Source organism: Bos taurus, chromosome 10 (assembly GCF_002263795.3).
Source record: "Bos taurus isolate L1 Dominette 01449 registration number 42190680 breed Hereford chromosome 10, ARS-UCD2.0, whole genome shotgun sequence".
Lineage (NCBI taxonomy): Eukaryota > Metazoa > Chordata > Mammalia > Artiodactyla > Bovidae > Bos > Bos taurus.
The window spans coordinates 97990597-98005947 of NC_037337.1; the positions used below are offsets into that span (position 1 = coordinate 97990597).

Below are 15351 nucleotides of genomic sequence, written 5' to 3' on the forward strand. Positions count from 1 at the left end.
CACAAATATGTTCCTTATACACCTTTTGAATTTTTCATATTTTTAAATCTGCCTGCAATGCAGGAGACCCTGGTTCGATTCTAGGTCTGAAAGTTCCCCCGGAGAAGAGATAGGCTACCTACACCAGTATTCATGGACTTCTCTGGTGACTCAGATGGTAAAGAATCTGTCTACAGTGCAGGAGACCTGGGTTCAATCCCTGAGTTGGGAAGATTCCTTCGAGAAGGGTATGACAACCCACTCCAGGGGGTGGGTTGGAGAATCTTGCCTGGAGAATCCCATGGACAGAGGAGCCTGGTGGGCTACAGCCCATGGGGTCGCACAGAGTCGGATACGACTGAGTGACTAAGCACAGCCATATGGTACACACTGAAGGTGAATAGATGAACTATAATGACTAAAAGACTGAACCCAGCACTTATCTCACAAATCCCTTCTAAAACTTCCTGCATCACACACAGAGAACTCCCTAGAAAGTGTTCTACAAATGCTCACAAACAAGCCCAACTGGGGCCACAGTTGTTGGGTTGAAAGCCACTTTCTGGGAAAGCCTTCATTTCTCAGGAGTATCATGGCATATTACATGTTACTGCTCTGCTATATTCCTGGGTAATTAGATATTTTTACATCCATGCCCCAATCAAATATTAGCTTTTCCCGCTATCTTCTCTGTAAAACGGTATGCTTTTTAAAGTTAAATTATGAGATACAATCTGGAGATACGCTCAAATGATAAAGTCATGCTTAGAAAATATGGTTCTCTCTAAAAATTCTAGCTGAAGTATCCATGAGAGATGAAATAAATGTTTCCCATGACAATTTTCTGCTGTGAGCACAGTAATGCAGAACACTCGTCCTCAACTCTCACAGCCCAGGAGAATTCACCTGGGAGCTTTTAAAATTCAGCATGCTCAGGGTGCATCCCAGGCCAATTAAATCAGATGCTCTGGGGGTGGAGCTAGGGCACCAGAAGTCTGTCACACTTCCCAGGTGATTCTAATATGTGACTGAGGTTACGAGCTCCTGATGCATGTGCCATTTCATTTTATTTGCAATAGAATCAAGTATGTGATAGACACCAGTTAATAATAGAATGGAAAGAATATATATTATGCTTTTGATACAAGAGCCAAAAGCCAGTCTTACTTTAATTAATGAATCACTAATGTTTGACCCTCAAATTGTCTGGAAAATTCAAGGTAAAGAAACCCAACAGTCATAGCTATTTATTAGCTCGTATTTAATTTGAATAAGTGCGTGATGTACGTACAAGAGATATTTTTATAAGAACAAAACTTTCACTCTTAATAGAGCTCAGTTTCCTGCCGCCTGTTTCCCGCTTAATATCTTAATCTTCTGTGACATCACAATTAATTCCTATGGAGATGGTGCTAGTTACACAGAGAGGATTATAATTTCAGGCAAATGATAAACAGCAGGAAGAGAAGGTCATTTTTCACTTCTGAAGCAAAAACAGCCTGATAGGAATGACAGCCAAAAAAAGAAAAAAACAAACAAATAAAAAAATAGTTACTTCAGAATATTATGAAACTGTAGATTTAGCTTCTTTTGTGAAAGGCAATTTACTCTTTAAACAGTTATCTATCGATGGCACCAGCTTAATGACTTAAACGGTGAGTGTTTTGTTACATCAGATATTTCATTAGGATTACTTTAAATTAAGATTACTGATGTACCTTTGTGGTTTGGATTTATCAGTATCATTATTGCGGATAATGGCTACCTGTGACCGTTTAGCTTTGCAAATACCTCCAATTTTAGAACTTTAGAATAATGATAAGATATATTTGGCCTTCATGGAGTGCATTCATTTCTCCTTAATTTTTCAAGAGTTGGGTGATAAAATAGTTATTTTTTTGCTTATATAGCTTCATATTTCTTTGAGTGCAGAATCTATCTGCTCTTAATGCCATGGTATAATAATCAAAGGGCTCTGTACAAAAGATCTCCATCTGCACTTTCACTTGGACATCATTACTTGACTCACAAGTCTCTCTTGATAATACTATCTGTCTATGTATCTAGAAAGTGAGTACCATATTTGGGGTGTGACATAGGTTTATGCCAAAAATGGCAGAAATAGGAATAGCCAAAATGCAGATCAAGTTTGACTATTAAACAAATATTATTTGTACTTGGCCTGACCATCTGATGAGTTTACCAGCAGGGATATTTGAGTCACTACAATTTTTATTTGTCTGTCTGTATAACAGATTTTCATAGAAGTTGTAGTCAAATACGTAAGGGGATGTAAATAACCAGCTCCCTCAACTAATCATTTACACAAAAATCACATTTTAAGCTCAATGGTGGTTTTTTGTTTTGTTTTGATTTTTCAAAAATTTCTAGGAGAGCAGGAGCATTATTTAATAGTTAAACTATACTCAGTCTTGAAGGATTCAAAATTATCTATTTGGTTTCTAGAAATTCTTGAGTTCTCTTAGAAATCTTAAATGCTATAATCACAAACAGTTAACTCTTTTCTTTTTCACAATTTTGACACTGTGCTTGAGACTTAAAATCAAAACAAAATTTAAAAGTTTATAAATAACTTAAGGAACCTGCAAAATGGCATTATGTGAGGCTGTCTTTCTATAAAAACTTTCTTGATAATTGCCTGCATATAATTTTCACCCTGAAAGCTTTTTAGCTTTGAAAATTTCCTAAATTATAATTAATTGATTTAAATCTTGCCTTGATGAAAGAATCCAAGAAGATAAGATTAATTTCTTAGTCTCTAACTATCTAGCTTACCCAAGAGGCTATTCCAAAATGCTCAGCACTCATACACCCATCGATTATAATTTGTATAAATGGTCTTTTTTTCTCTAAAACTACTGAGGAAGTATAACAGATACACAAGTCAGCAGGCTGGAGGGAACAGACAGAGCAGACTCTCCACATGGGCTATTATGAAAGCTGATTTAATTATTTATTTCAGAAGTTTAATACATGAAAAGTTAACTTCTAGAAATAGTCAGACCCTTTCCAGATGGCTATGAAAATTGTTTTTCATTAAATTGGACTGTTCAAATTTTCCAGGCCCATGAACCCAAAGACAGTCTAATCATAGTCGAGAGGGAATTGTAACTCTGGAAAACTAAGTGGAACGCTGTAGCCAGGGCTATAAGGATAATTATAATGAACTAAGACCACATGATCGGCAATCAGTCTACAAGAAGTTAATTCTCGTCATCTCGTCATGGCATGAGAGGTTTATCAACAGCAAGCCTTGTGGAACATTTCTGGGTAGGTTCTTGAAGAAACAGGGAGTGGAAGTCTCTTTAGAAGACAAGGTGATGGACATTGTCATCTCTGGGTTGTGCGAGCCATTAAGTTGGGATTATGGTTTCTCATGTAATATTCATTTACCCAGTGAAAGGGACATTTATCAAATACCTCATTTGTTATTCAAAATTTGGATACAAACTCAAGTGATTGATTTTGAAAACTGTCAAATGAGTGACATTTTCACCTGTATCTTTATTAGACGTTTTCTGCAAGGCTCCCCAATTCTCAGACTATTTTGGAAATCCCTCTTTGCAAAGCATTTTCAGAATAATTTCCTAAAAATGGAAGAAAATATATTATTACTTCAGATGTAGAATCTTAAAAGCATCGGGACTGAATTTTGTGGCTTGATGAGGTAGTAAAGAATTTAAGACTAACCTGAAACAGAGTTATTTCCAGGCTATGTAGCAAGTATGGAGTGTGTGTGCACGCTCAGTCATGCAATCATGTCTGACTCTTTGCAGACCAATGGACTCTACCCCACCAGGCTCCTCTGTCCATGGAATTTTCTGGGCAAGAATACTGGAGAGGGTTGCCATTTCCTCCTCTAGGGTATTTTCCCAATCCAGGGATGGAACCCATCTCCTGTGTCTACTAAATTGCAGGTGAATTCTTTACCAGTGCACCTCCTGGGAACCCTAAGTATTGTGTGGCTCAGCAGTAAAGAATCTGCACCCAATGCAGGAGACACGGGAGATGGGGTTTGATCCCTGGATTAGGAAGACACCCTGGAGGAGGAAATGGCAACCTACTCCAATATTTTTGCCTGGAAAATCCCATGGACAGCCCACAAGATCGCAAAATAATTGAAAATGACTCAGCAAGTACACAAAAGAGTGGTACAAACGTAGCCTCTCAAAATACTCCCGCAGCAAGATCAAACTCCCAGTATTCATTGTCCTGCTGCAATGGGTACGTTTGATGGTGTTGTTTAGGGATTATTAGGTCATTCTTATTTGTGCAAAAACTAGGGATCTATTTTCACAGAAAAAAACAGTCAGGGAATGCACCTTTGCACCCAGAGCAGATTTAATAAGTCTGATGCCTTCTCTAAGTTTGCAAACACTAATCCCACACTAAAAAAAGATAAAGTCAAAATAGAATCACTTTAATAATCACTCAGAGTTTTATAGACATTGCAGAGATACAAAGCCTTTCATAAACAATTAATGAAAAGTAGGTACCTGAAACCTTTACAAAGAGTAATTTAAATGCAAAGACTGGGCTCTGAAGCAGGACCCATACATCTTCCTCAGGAGTATCGTGAGATTCCCAGAAAACACTTGAGATTGTAACAGAAGTATTCCCTTAGTTCTCCTGGTTACAAGTTGTACCTGGCCTCTGTAAACAAGAATTCAAGTCTAACAACAGAAACTGCTGTCCTTCAAGATTTATATATATCTATGTGTGTGTGTATAAATATATATAAATGCATAATCATAATTCTCATTAAAGAATGGGATTCAGTAGATCTCAATTAGTGATTTTGTCATACTTCTAAACACCTTCATTCATTATTATAAAGATATCACAACTGAATTTTTATAGTCAAATTATGGGACATTGAAGGATGAACATACTGGTAAACTCTCACCTGTAAACGTCTGGCTGAAATAGACCTATGTTAGATAGCAGCTGGACTGTAATGTGTGTGTTTTTAAATTCAAAAGAAACTCCAACAAAAGCATTATCTAAGGCTGACAGCAATGGGTTAACTCCATGCACGAGTTTCCATTTGTTCTTTCCTGAAAAGCACTGAAGTATGCACATTATTTTCTAAAATAAATGTACTCGGTTATCGAATGACTCATTACAATTTGCCAGAAAAGAAAAAAAGTCTCCTAATGGTGATTTTATATCCAAAGATGAGTCAAAGTGTTCATCGCTCAGTGGTATCTTTATCTTTGTGACCCCATGGACCGTAGCCCACTAGACTCCTTTGTCCATGGAACTCTCCAGACGAGTTACCGGCATGGGTTGCCATTCCCTTCTCCAGGGGATCTTCCTGACCCAGGAATTGAACCTGGGTCTCCCGCACTGCAGGCAGATTCTTTAGTATCTGAGTCACCAAGGAAGCTCCGAAGATGAGTCAAGGCTTACTTTAACCAATAATGACTGTTCCCTTTTCTGCATTTCATTAGGTAAAGGACAGAAAGGAGTTAAACAAGACTTTCTGAAAAAAAAAAAAAAATTGACATATGCAAGAAACTAGTAAAATACACACCAGTAATTTGGTGTGGATTTTACACCAAATTACACCATATGTATATATATTTTCTTTTCTTATTTTTATCATAAAATACATCCCTAAAATTGAAATTGATGTGTCAAAGCCTTTTTTTAAAGGCTTTAAAACCTTGCAGCAAAATCCAGAAAGCTCATGCTTTTGTTTCGAAAATACTCGAAAGGCCTCAAAGAAACAAAGCTAAATGTTAGCACTTGACTTGAGGATGATATGTTTTCATTTGGTGATTATTTGGAGTCCTTCCTCAGAGACCGCCCTTAGGCTCATGGTGCATGTATGCTCAGTACTGTCTGGCTCTTTGTGACCCCCAGCACTGTAGCCCACCAGCCCCCTCTGTGCATGGAATTTTCCAGGCAAGCGTACTGGAGTGGGTTGCCATTTCCTACTGCAGGGGATCTTCCCAACCCAGGGATAGACTCCATGTCTCCTGAGTCTCTGCAATGGCAGGCAGATTCTTTACCACTGCGCCACTTGGAAACCCAGCTAACATGGCTTATGACCCTGGCTCCAGCAAACACTGGGAGGGACAAATGATTGGACTTACTAGGAACTGGGATCTTTACATGAGCTCCCAGTGTTTTATCTGCCAGGGGTCACTGACATGTTCTTTGACTGACATAAGAGCTACAATTTTCTACTAGTATCCCAGGTGACACAAGGGGTACAGAGTCCGCCTGCCAATGCGGGAGATGTGAGTTTGATCCTTAGGTAGGGGAGATCTCCTGGAGAAGGAAATGCAACCCACTCCAGTATTCTTGCCTGGGAAATCCCATAGGCAGAAGAACCTTGCAGGCTACAGTCCATGGGGTCTCAGAGCGTTGGACATGACTGAGTTACATAAAAATGATCTAGTTTAAACCAAACTTTTAAAAAGAAAGTGTGGGTACATTCATGGCTGAACCCCACATCTGTTTATTTGCACTCTTAGAAAGGAAACATATCTTGGGAATCTCTGTTTATATGATTCAGTTATTAAAAAAAAAAACTCTGCTCAACACTTGTTCCCAGAAATGTTGTAGATGGTTTGATCCTGAATTCTCACACACTTTCAGAACAATTCTTACCTCTGTCTTAGGATCATTGAGTTTAGTGATCTTTTAGGACCATTGAATTGAGTGACCTTTAAATGATTTAATATTTACAAAACATCTGGACCTCCTAGACGTTCTATGTAAATATGAAAATCACAGACAAGACAGTCAATATATGTAAATACCCCTTAATTAAAAAAAAAAAAAAAAGAAATAAAAGGACTTGAATTAGGCACAAAAGGCTGTCTATTAACCTTATTTGGACAGAAAAAAAAAAAAAAAAAACACGAATTCTAGAGAAGGTTTTTCAATTTCACTTGTTTTTTCTTTTTTTTTCTTCCGCCCAGCTCTCCCTGCACTCTCTCCACACCCAGCCGACTCCCGGCTGCGCGGCGGGGTCACAGCTCCAGCTGCAGCGCCCGCGGAGCTTCCAGTGGTCGCCTTTCCCAGAGCCAGCGAACAGGAGGCTCCCGCCGTGCTCTCGCGAGAACAGCTCCCGGACCTCTCCTCGAGCCGAGATTTTACCCAATATCTTCACTTGATTTTAAAACAATCCCTTGAAAAATCCTTTTTAGTGTTTTTGAATAGTTGATGACTCAAATCTACACGAAGAAACAACATTGACTGTGCAATGTGACTTGTTTTCAGACTTTCTTCCCCACAAAATGATGCAGGTCTTGACCTGATGTAGCACATCACTCAACAAAGGCTGGGACAAAGCGGCAACCAAATATCAGACGTAGTCATGACAGTTTGCTTAGAATTCTTTGTGTTTATCCCTAAGGTTGTCAATTACCCCACACCCCTTGGTGCTGAGACTCCTTCCCGAGTTACAGGGATGAGAAACATTTGTCACAGCCCAAGAACTGCTTCCTGAGGTCATGCCATAAGACATAACAGGCTAGACCAAGCCCTAAAAAGTTTGCATGCTTATCTGTTCTCCATTCAAAAGCAATCTAAATGACTTTTGATATAATATTCTGACACTTTCCATTTAGATGTTGTTGGAGAGCAAGGGCAGAAGCAATAAAAAATGAGATAAAAATGTAAGGTGGGAAGAGTAAATATTGAGACTTCATGAACATAAAAGATTCAAATGAAATTTGTGGTGAAGGTCTGAAGAGTGTATTGATGGAAACTGGTTATCTATTACCATAGCAAAGCCATCCATCACGTCCCCCTGGAAAATGCACATACCATAGGGTTAGCTAAGATCCTTGTCTATGCAGGCTGTTCTGTTTCTCAATGGAATAACAGACCTAAGACCCAATTATCTATTTTTGTTGTTTGTTTGTCAACAAGATTCTGTTTTTATAAGCTGGATGAAAACAGAACAGGCACAGCAAAGACAAGCAAATTCCATGGTGTTCAGGGCTCACCCAGTTTACGGATATTGCTGATGCTGCCCCTCCCTGCTCAGAGCACAATGCTCACTCCTTACTGAATGGTGATAAAGGCATACCCAGAGTTGGGAAAGGGAAGACTTGGCTTCAGTACCCAGGCTTCCCTCAGCCATACCCTGTGATGGATGAGAATCTGTCTTCTTCTGCATTATAGTTGTGTGTGTATATGATCTATCTATCTATCTATCTCAATTCAGTGGAATGACTCAGAATTAGAAAGTAAGATAATTCTCTGGAAAATGAAAAATAATCAGAATGAGATCATGTCCAGATTAGAATCAGAAATATTTTACAGGCATGTAGCTTAAGAATTGGTTTGTAAATATATCACTGGAAAGCTGGAAAGGTTGGGAAAAAAGATATATATATATAAGTTCAATTCAGTTCAGTTGCTCAGTCGTGCCTGACTCTTTGCAGCTCCATGGACTGCAGCACACCAGGCCTCCATGTCCATCACCAACTCCTGGAGTTTACTCAGACTCATGTCCATCAAGTCAGTATGCCATTCAACCATCTTATCCTCTGTTGTCCCCTTCTTCTCCTGCCTTCAAATTTTCTCAACATCAGGGTCTTTTCCAATGAGTCAGTTCTTCACATCAGGTGGAAAAATATATATATACGTGTGTGTGTGTGTGTGTGTGTGTGTGTGTGTGTGTGTGTGGTTGTGTGAGTGTGCTAAATCTCTTCAGTCGTATCCAACTCTTTGCAACACCATGGACCGTATCCGACTCTTTGTAACACAATGGACTGTAGCCTGCCAGGCTCCTCTGTCTATGGGATTCTCCAGGCAAGAATACTTCAGTGGATTGCCGTGCCCTCCTCCAGGAGATCTTCCCGATCCAGGGATTGAACCTGCATCTCTTAAGTCTCCTTCATTTCTTTACCACCGGTTTCTTTACCACTAGCCACCTGGGAAGCCCACATCTATGTATGTATATATGTAGAAAAATAAATAAATAAATATATATATAAAAACAGAACTTTCCCCCAATATTTTCTCTTTTTAAAAAGACTGTTTATTTGTTTGGCTGTGTTGGATCTCAGTTGTGGCACGTGGGATCTTTCACTGCAGTAAGTGGGCGTCTCTCGTAGTGGCTTGCGGGCTTCCCCATGGCCTGTGAGATCTTAGTTCCCTGATGAGGGATTGAATCTAACTCCCTTGCATTGGAAGGTGGATTCTTAACCACCAGGGAAGTCCCCCCCAAAATCCTTAGCAAATGTTTGAGTCTCAGTGGAGAAAAGAGTATTTATTTAATTATGTTTATTTTTGTTGTCATTGTTTTACTATTTTGATTTACTCTTAGACCCAAATGCCAAAAAGTGTCTGATACACTGCAGTTCTCAGTGTCAGTTGTATTAATAGAATTCAACAAATCAGTAATAAGCAAAAGCTAACATCTTAGTATAAATACTGAAAAAAAAATATAAGGGTACAGTTTAAAAAGTAAAGCAAAGAATTAGTAATATTGGTATTCAGCTTGTTAATAATCAAATATATATATATGTAAAACAAATATATTTGCCTATCAGAGTGACAAAAATTGACAAAAATCACTAATATAATTTTGATCAAAGTGTGGTACAGTTCTGCTTAAAAGTTAAATTCTGGAAAGCAATAATGTTCATATTTAAGCCAAATTTTCAAAATGTACATACCTTTGACATATCAATTCTAGTTTTAGGAATTTATTCTATGATAAAAATAAAAGAAAAAAACATACATACATATGTAAGGATATTTTGTCCAATAAAAATTCATAAACAAAGGAAACTTTATGGTAGATGTAATCTAAATTTCTATCAAATTCATTGAATATGTAAAGTATGGGTATAGTTGTAACCAACGGAGAAGGCAATGGCACCCCATTCCAGTACTCTTGCCTGGAAAATCCCATGGACAGAGGAGCCTGGTAGGCTGCAGTCCATGGGGTCGCTAAGAGTCGGACACGACTCAGTGACTTCACTTTCCCTTTTCACTTTCATGCATTGGAGAAGGAAATGGCAACCCACTCCAGTGTTCTTGCCTGGAGAATCCCAGGGACGGGGGAGCCTGGTGGGCTGCCGTCTCTGGGGTCGCACAGAGTCAGACACGACTGAAGTAACTTAGCAGCAGCAGCAGCAGTTGTAACCAAAACATGAGGTATATTAATCAATGCCACTAGATGTTAATAATCTATCATTGAATTGCAAAGATATTTATAAGTACTGTAGGTTTATGTGTACATTATGTGTGTCAAAAGATGCAAAGATTTCTTATAAGTATCAATAGAGGTTGGAGAAAAGGTGATTTCACCTTCACACTTTTATATTTAGTAAATATTAATACACATTTTTGAAGGATTTATGTTACATTTATAATCTGATAGCTTTTATTTTGGAATATATATCCTTATAGAAAGTTAAGAACTCTAAGTCTTACATTTACTACAATTTAAAGAATCTTTAAGGAAAAAACTGTGTGATCTAGAAAATTAGTAAGAGTGATTCTAAGAGAAAGGCCCATGCATTTATTTTTAGGCCTCTGAAATGACTTTGATTTTGCACATAATTAATTTTACATTTTGTTTTTTCCCCATCGATGAATGGATTTGTTATGCTAACTTATTTTCATGTTTCCATCAGTAAAATTTTCCAACTCGTGTGTTCTGTTTGTAGGCTTCATGTGCAAGACAAAATGGACTACAAGTGGATACCAGTGTTCTTTCACATTTAGACCTCATGTTATCTGTCTCTTGTGAATCTGACCACCCTAAACTAGAATTCTAGATGAGCTAAACAAACTGAGTTTCTGATCTATAGAAGTGAGGACACGTTGGTCCTCTTACAGCAGAAGGCGGTGTCACCTGGGGAGAGGTATAGCTTCTCCCATGGCCAGCAGATCCTCCTGTAGGATGTGGCTTCATGGGTATGACTGGGGCCAGAACTTACAGCTTCCGTCTTATTGGACCATAGGGAGCTTTAAATATACACTGTCTGTACCATGCATGGCATGAAAATCCTCCTGTGATATGACTCATGCCTGCTCCTCCAGTGTGACCCCATGGACTGTAGCTCACCAGGCTCCTCTGTCCATGGGATTTTCCAGGCAAGAACACTGGAGTGGGTTGCCTTTTCCTTCTTTAATGGATCTTCCCAATCTGGGGATTGAACCCGCATCTTCTGAGGCTCCTGCATTGGCAGGTGGATTCTTTACCACTTGAACCACCAGGGAAGCCCCAGTGCTATCTATAATCACGGGCAGGAATTCATAATCCTCTTGGCTGTAGAAGCATGCATACATACCTGAGCACACCATTCCTCCAGACTCAGCCCTAAATATAAGCTCCCAATCATACCAACTGGCTAATTTTCCCTGTTTGCCATTGAAATGACCTCTGTGACTACAACTAACCCCTGCTTTCTGCAGTCCATTCTTCTCTGCTAAGCTTCCTCTGATGACGGTATTGTGCTCTCATAGTTCATTCTGCACAATTCCAGTTTCACGTTGCTCAGGTATATGTTGGTTTTCTTGTCTCTTTGCCTGTTAGATTCTAATTCCCTAGAAGGAGTGACATGTCTGGTATAGCCTATGGTAAGACAATGACAGACACTAACCACACAAAAACTGTTAATATGAATGAATGTATAAATAACAGCATAATTGAATGATGGAAAGTGAAATAAAGAGACTACTCTCCCTCTAAAGATAATCAACACAGTCCTCTCATAAGTGAAACTCAGCATTTTTGGACTTTGTATGTTTTAATTACTATATATTTTGCTATAGATATTATAAGATATTTAAATGACAGGAAGAAAAATCAAATAAATCCTAAGCATATAATTAATGTTATGCCTTGGACTTTATCTTTGTGTTCCTTATATTATTTGCACTGCTAGCTCAAAGTTAATATTTACAGTGAACTACATGACAAGACAAGACTCTGCACATGGACATCACCAGATGGTCAACACCAAAATCAGATTGATTATATTCTTTGCAGCCAAAGATGGAGAAGCTCTATACAGTCAGCAAAAACAGGACCTGGAGCTCACTGTGGCTCAGATCATGAACTCCTTATTGCCAAATTCAGACTGATATTGAAGAAAGTAAGGAAAACCACTAGACCATTCATGTATGACCTAAATCAAATCCCTTATGATTATACAGTGGAAGTGAAAAATAGATTTAAGGGCCTAGATCTGATAGAGAGAGTGCCTGATGAACTATGGAATGAGGTTTGTGACATTATACAGGAGACAGGGATCAAGACCATCCTAACGGAAAAGAAATGCACAAAAGCAAAATGGCTGTCTGGGGAGGGCTTACAAAGAGCTGTGCAAAGAAGAGAAGTGAAAAGCAAAGGAGAAAAGGAAAGATATAACCATCTGAATGCAGAGTTCCAAAGAATAGCAAGAAGAGATAAGAAAGCCTTCCTCAGTGATCAATGCAAAGAAATAGAGAAAAACAACAGAATGGGAAAGACTAGAAATCTCTTCAAGAAAATTAGAGATACCAAGGGAATATTTCATGCAAAGATGGGCTCGATAAAGGACAGAAATGGTATGGACCTAACAGAAGCAGAAGATATTAAGAAAAGGTGGCAAGAATACACAGAAGAACTGTACAAAAAAGATATTCACGACCCAGATAATCACGATGGTGTGATCACTCACCTAGAGCCAGATGTCCGGGAATGTGAAGTCCTGGAATGTGAAGGCCTTAGAAAGCATCACTACGAACAAAGCTAGTGGAGGTGATGGCATTCCAGTTGAGCTCTTTCAAATCCTGAAAGATGATGCTGTGAAAGTGCTGCACTCAATATGCCAGCAAATTGGGAAAACTCAGCAGTGGCCACAGGACTGGAAAAGGTCAGTTTTCATTCCAATCCCAAAGAAAGGCAATGCCAAAGAATGCTCAAACTACCGCACAATTGCACTCATCTCACATTCTAGTAAAGTAATGCTCAAAATTCTCCAAGCCAGGCTTCAGCAATATGTGAACCGTGAACTTCCTGATGTTCAAGCTGGTTTTAGAAAAGGCAGAGGAACCAGAGATCAAATTGCCAACATCTGCTGGATCATGGAAAAGGCAAGAGAGTTCCAGAAAAACATCTATTTCTGCTTTATTGACTGTGCCAAAGCCTTTGACTGTGTGGATCACAATAAACTGTGGAAAATTCTGAAAGAGAAGGGAATACCAGACCACCTGACCTGCCTCTTGAGAAATCTGTATGCAGGTCAGGAAGCAACAGTCAGAACTGGACATGAAACAACAGACTGGTTCCAAATAGGAAAAGGAGTACGTCAAGGCTGCATATTGTCACCCTGCTTATTTAACTTCTATGCAGAGTACATCATGAAAAACACTGGGCTGGAAGAAGCACAAGCTGGAACTAAGATTGCTGGGAGAAATATCAATAACCTCAGATATGCAGATGACACTACCCTTATGGCAGAAAATAAAGAGGAACTAAAAAGCCTCTTGATAAAAGTGAAAGAGGAGAGTGAAAAAGTTGGCTTAAAGCTCAACATTCAGAAAACGAAGTTCATGACATCCAGTCCCATCACTTCATGGGAAATAGATGGGGAAACAGTGGAAACTGTGTCAGACTTTACTTTTTGGGGCTCCAAAATCATTGCAGATGGTGACTGCAGCCATGAAATTAAAAGACGCTTACTCCTTGGAAGGAAAGTTATGAGCAACCTGGATAGCATATTCAAAAGCAGAGACATTACTTTGCCAACAAAGGTCTGTCTAGTCAAGGCTATGGTTTTTCCATTGGTCATGTATGGATGTCAGAGTTGGACTGTGAAGAAGGCTGAGCGCTGAAGAATTGATGCTTTTGAACTGTGGTGTTGGAGAAGACTCTTGAGAGTCCCTTGGACTGCAAGGAGATCTAACAAGTCCATTCTGAAGGAGATCAGCCCTGGGATTTCTTTGAAGGGAATGATGCTGAAGCTGAAACTCCAGTACTTTGGCCACCTCATGCAAAGAGCTGACTCACTGGAAAAGTCCCTGATGCTGGGAGGGATTGGGGGCAGGAGGAGAAGGGGACGACAGAGGATGAGATGGCTGGATGGCATCACTGACTCGATGGACGTGAGTCTGAGTGAACTCCAGGAGTTGGTGATGGACAGGGAGGCCTGGCGTGCTGTGATTCATGGGGTCACAAAAGTCGGACACAACTGAGCAACTTAACTGAACTGACATGAAAGTATCTTTATAAGTTAGGGAAACAGGTGAATAAGATCAACAGGGTCCATGACCTCATAATATCTGTGCTGGAAGCAATGAGTACACAGTCAGCAACCAATTAAACACATCTTTAAACAATATAATTTGAATACAATGGAAAATAGGAAGAACAGGTCTTATGAAGGAGAGAACAGTATAAATGGTATTTTTGATTTAGAATAAGTGGTTGAAGAGGATCTATCTAAAGAGGTGATGATTAAATACTTGACCTGGACAATATCAGAGTTTAGAAACTTCTCTTTGTCTGCCTGGTCATAACTTTTTTTCAAGTCCTAAATCTTCACCTAACTTGATAATCTCCCAAAACCAAGGATATGTTTGATGGAGAAAGAATTCCTCAGGAGATGGAATTTCAAAATTGTACTTGCTCCTTATTTCATGGATCTTAACAAAAGCTGTCAGATTTCAGGCTTCTTTTCTCTTGACATTTTGAGATGCAACTTTTTCTTTTCCTTTCTGCTGGTTAATTGGTGACATATTTGCTATTTTTTAAGGGTCGCTCCAGACCCGTGGGCACAGTGGGATACTTGTCTTCTGCATTTACACTCTTTGTCAAGAAAAAACAAAACAAAAAACCAAAGCTGTTGAAATTGATGAAGGAAACCACTGTCTCTCTAGCTTTAGAGAAAATATTTCTTCAAGTTTCATAAATATGTTCCAGTTTGTTACAGCTCTTGAATAATATTAATATAGTTGCTTATTGTTCAGTTCCCACTCTTTGCAGCCCCATGGACTGCAGTACGCCAGGCTTCCGCATCACTTCCTATTTTATTAACATGTATTATATATATACATATATATGCATGTATAGCATGTATTATATTAACATAAGTATATTTCACACTCTCCCTGTACAAACATAAATAGGCCATCTATGCAATGCATGTGTATAAATAATAAGCTATATGCCATGGCACATCATATAGGCTCAAAACATCATGTTCATTTTACTTAGTAAGCATTTTTCTAGATTATTTTTTGTAGACTATGATTGGCTTCTCCAACACATGGGCTAGATTATAAGATAAATTCTTAGATGGATATAGAAACCTTCTGACAATTTTAACTCTTCACAATTTAGTGATGTTCTCAGGAGGGAAATCTGAGATAGAAGACCAAAGT

General features: G+C 38.9%; 1 long non-coding RNA gene across 1 annotated transcript; it reads left to right on the top strand.

The window, feature by feature from the left end:
* The first annotated feature begins 1412 nt into the window (after nucleotides 1-1412).
* On the top strand, nucleotides 1413-7155 carry LOC132346314 (uncharacterized). Its single transcript, XR_009496102.1, has 2 exons — nucleotides 1413-1634; nucleotides 6936-7155. It is a non-coding gene; the product is annotated as an uncharacterized lncRNA (long non-coding RNA).
* Nucleotides 7156-15351: the final 8196 nt, after the last annotated feature.